Genomic DNA, 16,359 nt, shown 5'->3' on the forward strand with positions numbered 1-16,359 from the left:
ACCAGGAGACTGAGGCCTGGAGCGATTATGAAACCTATCTAGGATCATTTAGCTAGGAGGTGGAGATGCCAGGATCCATACTGGACAATATGACTCTAGGTCATATTGCAACATCATAGAAGATTCTAGAATTTCAACTCTCTTGTGTTCAGAGAGCAGCCGATCACCACAGGTGGGAATTAAGAGCTGCTTCACCCCTGAATCAGAAATGCAAGTTAGAGGCAGTCTCAACACCCCCCTCCTACCTGCCCCCTCTCACCCTCCCCCTTTCCCACCCCTCTGTACATCTTTGTTTCCTTTTTGTTGTTTTACAAAGATCTGTTTGTTTGATCTTTCCATAGCTTCATTGTTCCCTCTAAACAGAGATAGGGATGAGGAGGAATCACAATCAAGGCCTTCTGAGGGTGAGAGAGGAAAATGCCAGGGTGAACTGTCTGACTTCCCCTCACTTGTCAAATGGATATTTCCTCAAATTGCCTCCTGACCTTGCACTTGTTTTTCTTGTGCTTTTCAATCTGATTGACTGTTTGGATATCAACTGCTAGCACATCTGGGGGAAAGGTTGGTCACTTCTGAATTTTTTTTGGCCATATAATAGCTGAGATCATGGACTAGCCGTACATATGAAATTAGGCTGACTGAGGATAGGGTAAAAAATATTCTTACACATTGTTATCTTGGCTCATTAAGGACCTAGAGAAGTGCTTCAGGAGAGGGAAATAGATACTACAGGAAAGATACTGCAGGAGTCATTCATTTGAGTGAAAAAAGTATTCTTGAGGCTGGAATTAAAGTCAAGGTTTTTGTTCTTTGAAAACCTTACTATTGTCCTTTTCTAACTTTAAAAGAATAATATCTTCTCTTTCAGATTAAATTTTGATGGTGGCAGGTTTGTTTTCCACAGAATTTCAGCCAGTTCTGGCAGCAATGCACACAGTTTAGCCATTTCTCCCTTGTGCCACTGTGCAATACACAACCCTGCAGTGTGTGATAGGTGAGAGCAGGAAGCATTCCCTAAGGAAGAGGCTGACTGGGAGAGACAAATGGGTCCCAAGGTGCAAAGTATGACATGAGCAGGAGTAAGTACCTGAAGAATAAGAGGGAGTTCAGAGATGTGTGGGAGGGGCCTGGAAGTGCTTCCTGTGGGTATGCTCTGGTATTCAACAGTTGGGCAACAAGGTGTGTATGTGTGTGTGTCAGGACTCTGGAAAGAGATGAACAGGAAAGGCCTTTTGTGCGCAGCAGCTACTTTACTTCCTAGTGCCGTGGGCAACAAAGAGAGAGTTCCAGACCCTACCCCTTGGGATAGCTATGATAGCAGATTTGCTTGAGAGACTTCCCATTAGCATTTTGGGAAGAAGAGGCTAAGGGGGAGAAGGCTACCCAGAGAAGGCTAGGAGGGACCTATTGCCATTATCTTGGTAAGGGTAATGAGATCCTGAGGTGAGACAGTGGGAAGTATAAGGCCCAGAGAGCAGAAGCGCTCCACAGAGGTTATTTGTTTTTAGTAAATTGTCTGACAAGCAACTTCTTTTCAAACTATCAGGAGATCAAATACCTATAAAATCAGATCATACCATATAGCTGACCATGTTCCTTTTGGGGACCCTCAAGCTGCACAGCATTTAGGAGAAGATAGCAGGAAAGGCTTGAAGTTGTTTTCCCCCTTCTTCTTTAAAGGGAGCCAAGAAAAAGAAGTGCAGTCTGCTTCTGGAGAAAATCAGGTCAAGTTTTGTTTCCCATTTGGATGTTCTGTGTAGAAATGCATATCACGATGCCCAGAATTCCTTCATGACCACTCCCTCTGTCAAGAGCATGGAGGGTGTTCTCAGGCTGGGCTTCCACAGATCTGCCTCAGAAGAGAAAGCCAAATTATTCCTATTTTTGGCTTTGTGCTTAGGAAAAGGGGACAAATTGCTTGTTTTAAAGGCTTTCTGGGACATTAAACAAGTGTTGTGTGTTTGCTTTTTTTTTTTTTTTTTTTTTTTTTTTAGGGGGAGATTTAAAAAAAGAAAACAACCCAGTAGACTTTCCAGTTTCACTCTCTTTGAATAAAATTTTTTTTCTCTCATGTGCTCATTCTTAGACATTGTTCTCTTAATTTTTCTAGTTCTCTGCTATAATCTGCAGGACTTAAGTTGTTACTTTGGCTGTAGTTTCCCTGGGCAGTTCGTGTGTGTGTGTGTGTTTGTGTGTGTGTGTGTGTGTGTGTGTGTGTGTCTATGTGGGAATGTATTTTTCCAAGAAAATTTCCTCTGCTAAGTTCTGGAAAACAGTAGTTGATTAAACTAGGCTCTCCTTAGCTATGAATGACTGAAAGATCATTAACTGCCAGAAGTTGCAGGGTTGTTGTTTTTTTCCCTTTTATTTATATATTTTTTACCTCATTGTTCATTTTTAAACATTGTTTGCTTCCCCAACCACCCCTCCTCCCCGCCCTTTCAGGTGTAGTCCCCACAGAATTTCCTTCATCAATGTACCTGTGCACCATCATCACTGCCCCATATGCTCCTCCCACCTCCCTCTGATCCCTCTCCCTCCTCCTCCCCTGCAGGATATCTCTAGTTTATAAGTGTCTGTTTGTTTTTGTTTTGTTCTGTTGTGTTTTGCATTGTCATTATTTTTTTCCCCTGATGTCTTATTTGGTTCCCCTATATTCCTCCTATAAGTGAAACCATCCAATATTTCTTTTTCCTTCTGACTTATTTCACTGAGTATAATTCTTTCTAACTCCACCCATGTTGCTGTGAATGGCATGAGTTTTTCTTTTTTGATTGCTGAATAGTTTTCCATTGTGTATGTGTACTGCATCTTCTTGATCAAGTCATTTATTTTTGGGCATTTGGGAAGTTGCAGTTTGAAAAGAGGATTCCTGGGCCTCCCTGGTGGTGCAAAGGATGAAGTCTTGGCACTGTGAAGTTATCTGCAGCCACTGCAGCACAAGTTCGATCCCCAGCCAGGGAGCTGACCCACATGGTGCAGCAGACCTCTCCTGTCTAGCCTGCCCCTTAGCAGTGTATTTCGGTCGATCTGCCTGTTCTGGCCCACTCTATCTCTGGTGAGTCCTCTCACCAACCCCCCACACCTCTGGCCTATACCCCAGCTCTTGTGTGCATAAAAAAATACATCTTCAGGGCCTCCCTGGTGGCGCAAGTGGTTAAGACAGCCGCAGCCACCACAGCACAAGTTTGATCCCCGGCCGGCCAGGGAGCACCCCACATGAAGCAGAAGACCTCTCATGACTCACCCGCTGCTCCTCTCAGCAGTGTATTTCAGTAGGTCCACCTGTTCTGCTTCCCACTCTGTCTCTGGTGAATCCTCTCACCCCCAACACCTCTGGTCCGTACCCCACTCTTGTATGTATAAATAAATAAATCTTAAAAAAAATAAATAAAAAGAGGATTCCTGCTAGCCACAGCCTTTCTTCTGGGTAGTTTTTGATGTAGTCTAACAAAGTCAAAAAGGAAACATTTCAAGTAGTGTGAGACAGGATAATCTGAGGGCAAATTTTATAAGAAAAGATCAGTGTTGTCTTGAAATCTGACCTCATAATCACTTCAACAGGTACTGATTTTTATTCTACTTTTTTTCTACCTTCAGGTTTTCTAAAAGCTCCACATGCTTTTCCATAATGTTCCTTGCCATGCTACTAGCATGGAGAGGTGGAAAAGGGAACAACGACTGTGTACTAGCAGATGTGAGAGTCAGGGGTTTCTGAGTGAAGGACACAGTGAAGGTAACTACATGCTGTTTTCATTTCCTCTTGTTTTAAAATACAAGTTTTGATGTGAAAGTATTACTTTTACCTCCAGAGAAATATTGTGCCTATATCACAACTACAAATAAAAGTAGTACATATATTATCTATTTTAGTTCAGCTTTCTATTTTGAAAGCAAATTGTCTTCATTAATGTCTTCAACCTTGATTGTAGCCCTTTTGTGCCTGGGACCATTCTGGAGAGTTGTTAACTGAGTTGCACTTTTTTGCCTGTGTCAGTGGATTAATAAGAAATAACTCTGCAAATTTCATGGTCACATTTACTGTATGGAGATTGTTAAAAATGGGCTTCATTACATTACTTGATATTCTGTTTATGGGAATCCTTAAGAGGCTTAATATAAAGAAAGAATAGTTGTGCTTTCCTTGAGTAAATGGTTTGGTTTTTTAATAGAGGTATCATATTTTGTTTGGACTTTGCACAGACTGCTAGAAAACTTAAAGTATCCCTGTGGTTCAGCCTAAGGTAGTATAGTGCGTTTCATGTACAGGCCTAATTCCTGTCCCCATTTTCATCCCTATTCTTTCTTTTGTACTCCTAATTCCTGTTGTTTTGAGATATAGTATGCATCTTTCAAAATTATCTTAAATTATTTTCCCCCATTTTTACTGAGTAATAATTCAATCAGTTATTGTCTAGGTTTAAGGCATACCACATAAAGCTTTGAATTCCATATATAATGAAGTGATTACCACAATAAGTTCAGCTAAAATCCATTTTATCATAGTCATTTAATAAACAGAAAATAAAGAAAAATGGAAAAAAAAATCTCCTTGTGATGAGAACTCTTAGTATTTATGTCCTAACCACTGTCCTCGATATCATACTGCTGTATTAGTAGAGTTATCTTAATTCTTTTGGAGTAAGAAGAGCAGTTCAAGAACATGGGATCTGGAGCCAAGTGTCTCATTTCAAATCCCCATTTTACCTCTTACTGACTTTACTTGGGCAAGTTGTTTAATGTCACTAAAACTCAGATTCCTCAGCTTCAAAATGGGGATGGTAGGTTTTATTTCATACAGTTTTGTGAGGATTAAAGGAGAAAAGCTGTGTACAATGCTGAGCATAGTGCCTGGCATATGGAGGGCACATTCATGTCATTATTGTCGCTACTAACAGTGTTTTATGTTGATATTATTAGAAAACATGATACAAACATGCACATATATAAAAAATATGAACATATACTTTAGAAAGTTAAAATGTTTTGCCTCTTCTATGTTTATTTGAAATTCAGATGCCTTGATATATTTCAGGAAATACATTTTCTTCAAGTGGTAACAACTCAAATCAAGGCAAAAGATTATAATTGATAATAAACATCAGCCATGGGTGTTTCCATATGTGACTCCCTTACTGCACGTAAGTTTGTGTTCTGTCATTTGGCTGGTATGTCTTTTTAGTTAGTAGTTCTAGCTGTGTTACTAAAATAAAATTCAGGGAATTATGCTTTCTTGCAATTTAAATGAAATACTGCACAGATAATTTCAGAAAGGAATTTTCCAAACAGCAAGAGATAGTTCTTAGTGACATGAAAAACCAGAAACAAAGACCAATCTAATTCTGAAAGCATAGCCATGTGCTGAGAGCACCATTTCATTGTTAAGGATATAGATTTAATTTAATGTGACAATCTGGCATGAGAATTGTACCCTGGTCTTCTTTTTTTCCAAATAGTCCTGTAAATATGAAAATGCAATCTAATAGGAAAAGATTAAATTTGCTAGATTCTACTTGCAGGGTGCTGTTGTTAATATGAAAGCAGTAAATGAACAGAATAGATTAAGGAAAATGGCAATGACAGTTATATGATATAATAAGCACAGCTAACACATAACTAATGAGAATCTTATGTGCACAATAAAATAGCACTCTGTATACCTAGCTTATTGTCTCTTATATACCATTTCCATCTGTCATATTTACCAAAGAAATATAATAACTATCTTTACCAAAGGGAATTTTCATTATAATAGGGTTTTATTTTCTTCAATAATGTCTAGAAAATCTTTTGCAAATTTTCTTTAAAATGTTTAAAGATAGCCAATTTACTTTGAAGGGAATATGGCTATAAAATAATTCTTAGTGACTTATAGCCAAGTATTTAAAAATTCTTTTCTTTGTAAGAAAATGATGACACCTGACAAATTACTACACACAAAAAATTAAACTGAAGGTTTAGATCATTTATATTCCTAATGGATTTAGTTTTTGAATTACATAGCTTATTTAGTTCTCATTGTGCTTTTTAAACAATAAAATATATATTAATTTCAATAACACAATCAGTAACTTTCCATCTAAATTTCATTTGATGATATAGAACTCCAAATACTGACTTAAAAATATAAATTATAGATTTGAGGTCCAGTGACATTTCCCCCCTTCTTTTCTTTAGTCTTGTGCAATGACTTCTAAAGAAACATTTAGGGAATCTTTGATCACATATTTCAAATCCTCAGCCCAACACAGACCAGCATAATGCTTAAGATGTGCTGGTCCCTTTAATGTGTGGACATTAACATTCTTATGTTGCCTACTTAGTGGTTATCATGTCGCCATGGACAGTTCTGCTCATTCCATTGCCCTCACATTTTTCATCTGTTCCTACAAGAGTACCTCTTATGTTATCACAATGGTGCTCATCAAACATCTGAATCACACTTAAAAAACCATGGTCAAGGATGAGACACAGAACATCGCTGATGTGTGTTTCAAGGATCTTTCTTTCATCTTATTTATTTCCATACTAAGTATTACTGTTGCAACTTTTAGACAGTAAGACCATAGCATAAGCAGAATTAATGAATTTCTGAAGCTATCAGGAGCATTCAAAACAGAAGTTTACTTTCCAGAACTTTAGTCATTTATTTTAAAATTTAAGTGTTTTGACTTTCAGACAATTCTGTGACAAGTTGTCTTGATTTATAAAATTGATTTTTCCCTCTGAAGTTTATTTAAATTACACTGAGGTACAACCTTACATTTGAACGAAGTAAAGTTTTATGGACTATCCATTATTGTTCAATATTTACGTGCATTAATTCAATTTAATTCTTATAGCATCCCTCACATGCAAATGTTGCTGTCATCACTTTAAAGATTGAAAGAAAAAACAGATACAAAGATATTGCTATAGATCCATCTGTCTGAATGAGATTTTGGATCATTATTACAAAAGTAAGGGGTGGAGGATATTATCCATTGTTAACTGTTGTGGACTATTTTCGTATTTTACTGTAAATTTTGTGTACGTACCAGCAATTGTAGTTAAACATATGCAAGGTATAATGAAAAGTGTGAAAAAGTCTTTCTTGCTCTAGAATATGCAGACTTCTTTTCATGGAGTATCAAGTATTCAAAGACTTGGACGAAATATACTGTTTTCATATTAAAGTAACCTTGATGTGGTGCAGTTAACCAAAATGCATTCATGTTTATGCAATGCTTTAAAATAAAACCAAAAACCTTTGATGTATGAGAGGTTGTAGTGATGTCCCAGTTTCTAGGTGTAGAGCTTTGTTCTCCTCTGGTACTGAAGCCCATGATGAAAAGTTTGAGGAATACTGAGGTGCGCTCTTTAATTTTTGCTTTTTCCCCAGTTTTTACCAAGTCACTTCATGGTAGTCTTTCAAAGTTTACATGAGTTTACTTTTTAGAATAATCAACTTTGTAAAATGAATTACTCTCCCTGGGAGGATGCAGAGCCAATATATGAAGAAGAAAAAAAAAAAGCAACATATACACACAAAACTATCTAAAGAACAAAAGAAAGTAATGTAATAAAGTATCTCTACATCAAAGCCAGTCAGCTGTGTGGTGACTTCAGCAACAAGAACAAGAAATGCTTGATCTCTGTGCACCTACCAGTAGAAACACCAGCACCCTGGAATTTTGGAACATCTTTATCTCTGTCCATGTCCCCGAGGGCTCACATGATTTCTTTGATGGTCATTAAAAATGTTCCATAACAGCTACAGGTAAGGCTCTCTTCAGCATTCTGTGGCCTTAATCTACCTCTTCTCGCTGCCGGGGCTGACCCTGGCATATGTCTCTGAATCTCGCCATGGCTCTTCCCCTAACATTACTTCTCAGTGGGACACGGTATCTTCCCAGGGTCCCCTCTGTCACACCCAGCACTTTCTCTGTCATTGCCTACTTGCACTTATTGAAATTGCCCATTTAATTGTCATCTTTCCTGCCAGACAGAAACCTCATGAAGTCAGAGTTTGTTGCTGCCTTTCCCACCAAAAAAGAAAGATGCTTAAAAATACTTGATGAGGGCCTCCCTGGTGGCACAGGTGTTGAGCGCAGTGCTATGAAGCTGTCCATAGCCTCTACAGTGCTGGTTTGATCCCTGCCAGCCTCGGAGCAACCCACATGGCAAACAGATCTCCTGTCTCGCCCACTGCTCAGTCTGCCTATTCTGTTCCCCACTCTGTCTCTGGTATATCCTCTCATGCTCCCGTGCATCTGGCCTGTACCCCTGCTCTTGTATAAATTTAAAAAAAAAAACAACTTAAAAAAAATCTTAAAAAATAAATTAAAAAAAATACTTGATGAAAGCGTGAAGGAATGACACCTTCCAGTGTTTTGTCTGAAGTGGGGAGGACTCTCTTCCTATCAAGTTAGTTTCCTAGCAAGTTACTACTCGCTATGCGACCTGTGGGTCTCAGAATGTTTGAAAAGCACCAAGAAGTCACTTCTCAAAAAGTAACCAGAGCTGTAAGTCAGAGTCCAGGCACGTTGACGCTTATCTTTGAGTAGAATGTGGCCACTCACAGAAAACAATGTGAAATTTGCTGTAGATTTGATGGTCCCCTCTCTCAATATTTAATGGTGTTCTTCCAAGGACTCACTCATTCATCTCAATTTATAGAGGTGAAAGCATAGTCCTGAAGTTGGATTGCTGAGATTGTGAACCAGCTCCATCCCAAGAAAGAACAATCTCCTTGGCTCTTGGCCGATGGCAATCTCTGTCCCTGGGGTTATTATCTTCTGCGCTAGTTTTCCACTAGCTTCTGTGGGTTGCTAGACCTGGTTACACATTTTTAAGTGAATGGAAAACACATCAGGTCCCACAGCAGATGAAAACATAGTGTATTTAGGGTGATGTGCACTTTTGGGTGCTCATCTCGGGAGACCAAAATACCCGAAGTTCAAGCCTGAAGGGTCTGTTCCATTTGGAAAGGAAACTAAGGAATTCTCCAAGAAGTTTCTGGGCTATTTTCAGTGGGGATTGCAGCCTGGCTAATCCCATGGAGAAACCAGGAAAAAGATCAGGAAAGGGGCCTTCATCCATTGCCCATCCTCCCTGATGAGTCAGCCCCCTTTGTAAGCTCATGAATATAAATGAACCCAAACTATACTCCCAAAGAGCCAGAACGTACTGCAACAGCCAAATTGAAAGTTGGCTCCTAAAACTTGGGCAAAGGAGCATATAATTCGAACACTGAGGTTGGGACTGGCGCTGTGCCTGAGCCTAAAGGAGGGATGGAAGAAACCTCAGCTTAAATCTCTCGAGGATCAAGAGGGACAAAGGAGGGAGCAGGAGCGTAAGAGCTTTCATTACCATCCCATAAACTCCACCAACCAGTTATCCAGAAGTCAAAATGAATGGTGTTCTTCACCAGAACAGAGTGTATGATCCCTGTGTCTCAGAATATGCAGCTGACCTGGATTTAATAGAAACTTCAAAAACATTGAAAAGTCATAACATTCCTTCATACAACAAGTAATAACCACTGTATGGCAAGCTCTGTGCTAAGCATTAGGAAGATGATGGAAAAGAGGAAATAGCTCATAATCTCAGGGAGTTTATAGTGGCAATGGTGAGATAAAGAGTCAGAGAGAGAGGGAGAGGAAAGTGGGGGTACCTAGGAGGACAAAAGAACAATCAAAATATAGTTTCAGTGTGGTGTTTGTTGCATGTCTCAAAAGTTTCTTCCTTCATGGTGTCAGATAAGCTTTCTGTTCACCTGTTGGTGGTGTTTGGTCTGTTTCCAGGAATATGCATGAATATACCTTTTTATTTCTTGTGAGTTATCTTGAAATGGAATTGTGGGATCATGTGATAAAGATCTATTTTGCTTTATAAGAAACTGACAAACCATTTTCCAAAGTGGCTGTGCCACTGGTATTCCTATCAGCTGTATATGAGTTTATTGGTTTAAATTTAGAATTTAAACCAGAATTGTTCAGCCCTGACATTGGTGATGGTATCCTCTTATTTTTCTTTTTCAATTTGGCTAAAGATTTACTTCGTTGTTTTCAAAACATCAACTTTTGGCTTCAGCGGTTTTCTCTGTTATTTGTCCATTTATTGATTTCTGGGTATTCTTTTCCTTCCACTTTGGGCTAAGTTTCTCTCTTTTCTAGTTTCTTAAGGTGGAAGCTTAGATATTTGATTTTAAACTTTTCTTCTTTGCAGCATAAACATTGAAAGTTACACATTCCCTGATTAAGTACATGCCAAAAAAAAAAAAAAAAGAAAGAAAGAAAGAAAGAAAGAAAAGATTGCTGCTTTTGTTCTAATTCTGTTCAAAATATCTTTCAATTTCACTTGTGGTTTCTTTGATGATCCATATGTTACTAGAGGTATGTGGTTTAATTTTCAAATATCAGAATGTTCCCAGATATCTTTCTATTACTGATTTATAATTAAGTCCTTTGTGGTTAGAGAACACATTATGAATGACTTCAAACCCTTAATATTTATTAAGACTTGTTTTATGGTCCCAAATATGGTCTCTCTTGATAGATGTTCCATCTTACACTTGAACATAGTATCTATTCTGCTATTGGTAGGTAGAGTGTTTTACAAATGACAGTTTAAGTTGATTGATAATGTTATTCAAGTCTTACTGATTTTCTTTCTTTTTTTTTTTTTTGATTTATTTATTTATACATACAAGAGCTGAGGAACAGGCCAGAGATTTGCAGGGTAAGAGGATCCACCAGAAACAAAGTGGGGAACAGAACAGGCAGACTGACCAAAACACACTGCTGAGGGGAGCAGCGGGCGAGACAGGAGAGATCTGCCTCGCCCTGTGGGTTGCTCCCTGACTGGCTGGGGATCGAACTCATGTTGCAGAGACTGTGGATTGCTTCATAGTGGGGTGCTCAACTCCTTGCGCTACTAGGGAGGCCCAAATCTTACTATTTTCTGCCCACAAATTTTAATAATCATTAAGAGAGGAGTGGTGATTTACAATTAGAATTTTTTCTCTATTTTCTACTTCTGTTACTTTTTGCTTCATGTATTTCAAAGCTCTATTAGCACTGTTTTATTTTTTTAAGATTTATTTATTTATACATATAAGAGCTGGGGTACAGGCCAGAGGTGTGGGGGTGAGAGGGCTCACCAGAGACAGAGTGGGGAACAAAACAGGCGGATTGACTGAAATGCACTGCTGAGGGGAGCAGCTGGTGAGACAGGAGATGTCTGCTTTGCCATGTGAGTTTCTCCCTGGCCAGCCGGAGATCAAACTCGTGCTGCAGAGGCTGCAAATTGCTTCATAGTGCAGTGCTTAACCTCTTGCGCCATCAGGGAGGCCCCTCTATTAGCACTATTTTAATGAATTGATCCCTTTATTATTTTAATTCTACTATTGGTTTAGTAGTTGTGCCTCCTTTAACAATTTCTTTAGTAGTTGCTCTAGGGTTTACGGTATGTAACTAATCATAGTCTGCCTTTAAATGACTATATATCATTTTATGTTGTTACATGAAAGAACTTTGTAACAGTGTACTCTGCTGTGTTTTCTTGAAATAGTCAGATACCTTTTAAAGAGATGAAATAGGAGAAAGAATGTATTTACCCACATATTTACCATTTCTGACATTCTTTATTCCTTTGTGTGGATTAAAATTTCCACCTGTTATCTTTTTCCTTTTGCCTGAATAGCTTCCTTTAGCATTCATGCAATTTTGCTGGTCACAAATATTTGGGGTTTGTTTGACTAGGAATGTCCATCTTTCACCTTTTTGTCTTTATTTTTTTCTTTTATCCTTCCTTTCTCTGTAAATGATTATATTTATAACATAGGTATATGTATTTTTTATTTTTTTACATCATTGTTCATTTTTAAACAGTGTTTGCGCTCCCCCCACCTCAAGTGTAGTCCCCATAGAATTTCCTTTACCAATGCACCCATGCCCTATCACCTCAGTCCCCTGTGCTCCTCCCTCCCTCCCCCTAATCCCTCTTCTGTCCCCTGATTTATAATTGTCTGTTTCTGTTTTGTTGGGTTTTTTTTTGTATTGTTATTATTTTTGCCCCTGATGTCTTATTTGGTTCCTCTATATTCCTCCTATAAGTGAAACCATCCAATATTTTTCTTTTTCCTTCTGACTTATTTCACTGAACATAATTCTTTCTACTTCCATCCATGTTGCTGTGAATGGCATGAGTTTATCTTTTTTGATTCCATTGTGTATATGTGCCACATCTTCTTGATCCGGCCATCTGTTTTTGGGCATTTGGGTTGTTTCCAGGTTTTACCTATTGTAAATAGTACTGCAATAAACATAGGGGTACAGGTGTTCTTTTGAGTCAATGTTTTTGTGTCCTTTGGGTAGATTCCCTAGTAGTGGAATTGCCAGGTCATATGGTAGCTCCATTTTTAGTAGACTGAGGAACCTCCAGACAGCTTTCCATAATGGTTGGACCCAAAAATATGTCTACTTTTAATGGGAAAAGATATTAGAAACCAAGATATTAGAAACAGATCTTGAGGTATGCTCATTGCAAGTAGCAAATCTTTGCTGTTGTATGAACTAGAAAAATCAATGCATATTTATATAAATATACAGGCACAAATACATATATCCGTAACACCTATATACATACATGGTGAACATATATGTATTTTAGAAAACATGAATTCATAGCAATAATTTCCATTTCCATCCATCCCCACAGTGTTCTCTTGCTTTCTTTTCTTATTCTGTATTTTTAAGTTTTTTTAAGCGATAACCTTGGATCCTATAACAGCATACTTACTTATTTTCTAATTTGCGTAATACATTGAAAATAGTTTCTGAATTGCTTCATTATTGCCTCTAGATAAAATAGACCTACTAAAACAGTTCAGGATTTGTTTGTAATTTCCTCCATGCCTCATTACTCCACTACAAACTGAGGGCATGTAATCAAATACTCTATTCATACATTGTCTGGATAAATTTTTTCTTTTGCTGTTTTCCTTCTGTGTGGTTACAATACTCACTTGAAATATAACTGGGATGATTACTTTCATTTGCTCGCCATTATATTTTTCCCATTCCATCCTTACTAACATATTTGTTTTTTATGTAGAAGGTTATTTTATTTCCAAAAGAAAAATTGCATATTGAAAAGTATATTTATACAAATGCCTCCCTCCCAAGTCATTCCCCCCCCCTTTTTTTTTTTAAAGATTTATTTATTTATTTATACAAGCACTGGGAACAGTCAGAAGCGCGGGAGGGTGAGAGAATTCACCAGAGCCAGAGCGGGGAACAGAACAGGCAGACTGATGAAGTACACTTCTGAGGGGAGCAGCGGGCGGCAGGAGAGGTCTGCGTGCCATGTGGGACCCTTGCAGGCGGCCGGGGATCGAACCAGCGCTGCAGAAGCTGTGGGCAGCTTTGCAGCCCAGTGCTCAACCACTGCACCAGCAGCAGAGGCCCAAGTCATCCCCTTTAGAGTTTAGTAATTTCATGATTTTTTGCCTTATCCATCTTTTTTTTTTTTTTTTTTGGAGATAAATAGATATTCAGGGGCATCCCTCTCTCCCTCCCTCCCTCCCTCCTCCCTCCTTCCTTCCTTCCTTCCTTTTTTTTTGTTACTAAAGATGTTTAAAGAACAGTTTTATTGAGGCATAATTTATACCAATTATTAAGTGATCAGCTTGACAAGTTTTAGTAAATTTATAGGGTTATGCAACCAATCACAACATTCCAGTGCAGAGCACAACACCATCCTGCTCACTTCCTGTGGGCTTGGATGTAGATGATCCTACCCCCATCTCAGCTCCGGGCAACTGCGTTCTGTCTACACGGTGTCGCCCATCCTAGAAATTTCACATAAATGGAATTATACAGTTATATGTCTTTAAATGTATTAGTCATAGTTCTCATGTTTTAATTGGTATGTTGTATGGATTTACCATAATTTGTTTATCCGTTCACCAGCTGTTGAACTTTTGCAGTGCTTCCAACTTTTTGGTTATTATGAATAATGCTGCTATGAACATTTGTGTGCAAATCTTTGGGGAGACTTATGTTTTCATTTCTCTTGGGTAGATATCTAGGACTGCAGGGTCATGTAACATGTGTATTTCTGATTTTATAAGGAACTGCTAAACTTTTTCTAGAGTACCTGTGTCACTTTGCGATCTCATTAATGATGTTGTTATTAAGTGTTAAAATTCTTATTTGAGGTCGGCCAATTACTGCCCTGGAAATCCTGCTCTTTCAAAACTTAAAACCCTTTCCTTCATAGGGAGTTCAAAGGTAGTCAGATTATTCCTTGTTGAATTATAGTGAATTTAGAATGAATGTAACAACAAGTAAAGGACCCAGAAAATTGTTTCTTTTACTTTAACAGGAAATGGAAAGATAGATGACATTGTTAAGGAACAGATTTTCTAGACTCAGTCTTTATAAAAATAAAAGGCAATTACATCAGAAACCTGAGTTTAAATTCTTTCCAGTGTTAGGGCAGCAGAGTGAGATTTAGTTTATGGTAGCAAGTCCTCTTTTAAATGCTAGGTACTTGAGAATTTGATTAAAGTTAGGGAACAGTCGTTAACTTCAAAATCTGAGGAATCAGAAGGGAATTCAAGAATCTAAAGATTTTTTTAAAGGAGAAGACTTACTAGACTTCCTGTGTTGTTATTTTTATTTTTAATGGAGAACGGTAGTGGGTGGTTGCAAAGAGGCAGTTCTAGAAATGAGAGCTATTACTGCTTAATTCATTATTTCCCCCAAGAGTGGGATAAATGCCAGATCTTCTCGCAACTCCCTCAATAAATTGGACAAAAAAACTGCAGTCTCTTGAGAACCAAAGCATGCTTTATGGCAGCCTTTGCTTAGGCTCTTGTCCACTTGGCACATTGGGAATGCTACAGACTTCAGGATACTCCCCAGGAAAATCCCCACATCAATTAGCACGTACTAAATTAGGAAAGAAAGGGAGAATTTGGGCAGTAAAGGGGTTTTCCAAGTATTCTTCAAAATACACCATATAGGTAGGTAGTTTCCTTCTTATAGACCCAGCCCTTATGAGGTATATGTGTACATGAACTAACAGATCCAGTGTTTTTTAGTTTTTGTTTTTAAGAAAGAGGAAGTATTCCTTAGGAGGTAATATTTTGTTGGGATAAAAAGTGTTTTGTATGCTAGGAAAACATTTTCTCTTTTCTTCCTCCCTCCCTTCCTTTCTTCCTTCTATATAGTCAACTGTAAATTTACACAGATTTGCATAAATGCTAAATAGAATGGCAGAAAAATTGAAAGAAAATATGTGTCCGGAGGCTAATATGTGTAGTTGGCAAAATGTGCCTAATTATCTCAATGTCTATTTTTACTTAGCATTCTCTGTAGTGTCCATATTTTCTCTCTTTAAAGCATACATGCACACACTGTCACACACACAAACACACGTGAAAATTGCACTGATTTTTATTGTTGGTTTCCTTTATAAAGTTTACAGCTATATCATTCTGCAGATGGAGGATATTGGGAGAAATGTTATAGAGGAAACTTCAAGGTGTTAGAAATCTTCTGGTTTAGTTGGCAGTGCTGGTGGATTTCAGTGATGGTCTCAAGGTGTTTATATCTACCTTGAGCTCACTGTGGGCTTGGTAATGTGATTTGTTTTTGACCTATGGGACAGCAGCCAACACGATGCAACAATCAGTGGGAAACCACCAGTGCTTGTCTGGGGCACTGGTAACTTCCATCCTTTTTATTCTTTACTTTCTATCTTCACAGAGATCACAAGTTTTACATTTGTGACAGATCAAATAAAATTGATTTGTGTTTATAACATACTAGTTGTTTTAATATTCTTTAACCATTTCTTTGCATTCCAGTAGTAACAGACCTTCATTTTTCTCATTTGACTCTCCCTTCAATCCAGGGGTGTGTTTTTCTACAGCTAGTTCTCTGAAGACTAAGAAGCCCTAATTTCTGTCATTTGATGATCACTGTAGTATGAATATTGCACCAAGGCTGATTCAAGCTACTTAAGAAGACTTCACTCAATAAGAAGAGGTTTACACAGCATTCTCCATAACCTCAAGAGAACAGTTAAGAGTAAAAGGTAGGCAAATAATTATAAATTTTGAGTTTTTATCACAACTGATTTTAATATATTTATTGGATTTTTTATAGAACTTAATTTTAAATAATCATTGTTGTGTTTATCAACCAGTTTGCAGAATTCCTTCAAGTTTAAAAATTGATTCTTTCACTTAGTATGAACTGGCTTCAGCATATTCATTGTAGTTACATGTCTGTGCACAGAGTCTACAGAAAGGAGGGCCATGGGCGTCATGGATCACTGTTGGAGAGGCAGAGGCAGATTGAAGGC

General features: G+C 38.0%; 1 pseudogene; it reads left to right on the forward strand.

Annotated features, from left to right (window-relative positions):
- The window catches only part of LOC119244747 (armadillo repeat-containing protein 3-like), a 156,328-nt pseudogene that overhangs the window by 30,053 nt on the left and 109,916 nt on the right, over positions 1–16,359 (forward strand).

The sequence above is a fragment of the Talpa occidentalis genome, unplaced genomic scaffold (genome assembly GCF_014898055.3).
Source record: "Talpa occidentalis isolate TD23 unplaced genomic scaffold, MPIMG_talOcc4v2.1 talOcc4.14, whole genome shotgun sequence".
Classification (NCBI taxonomy): Eukaryota; Metazoa; Chordata; class Mammalia; order Eulipotyphla; family Talpidae; genus Talpa; species Talpa occidentalis.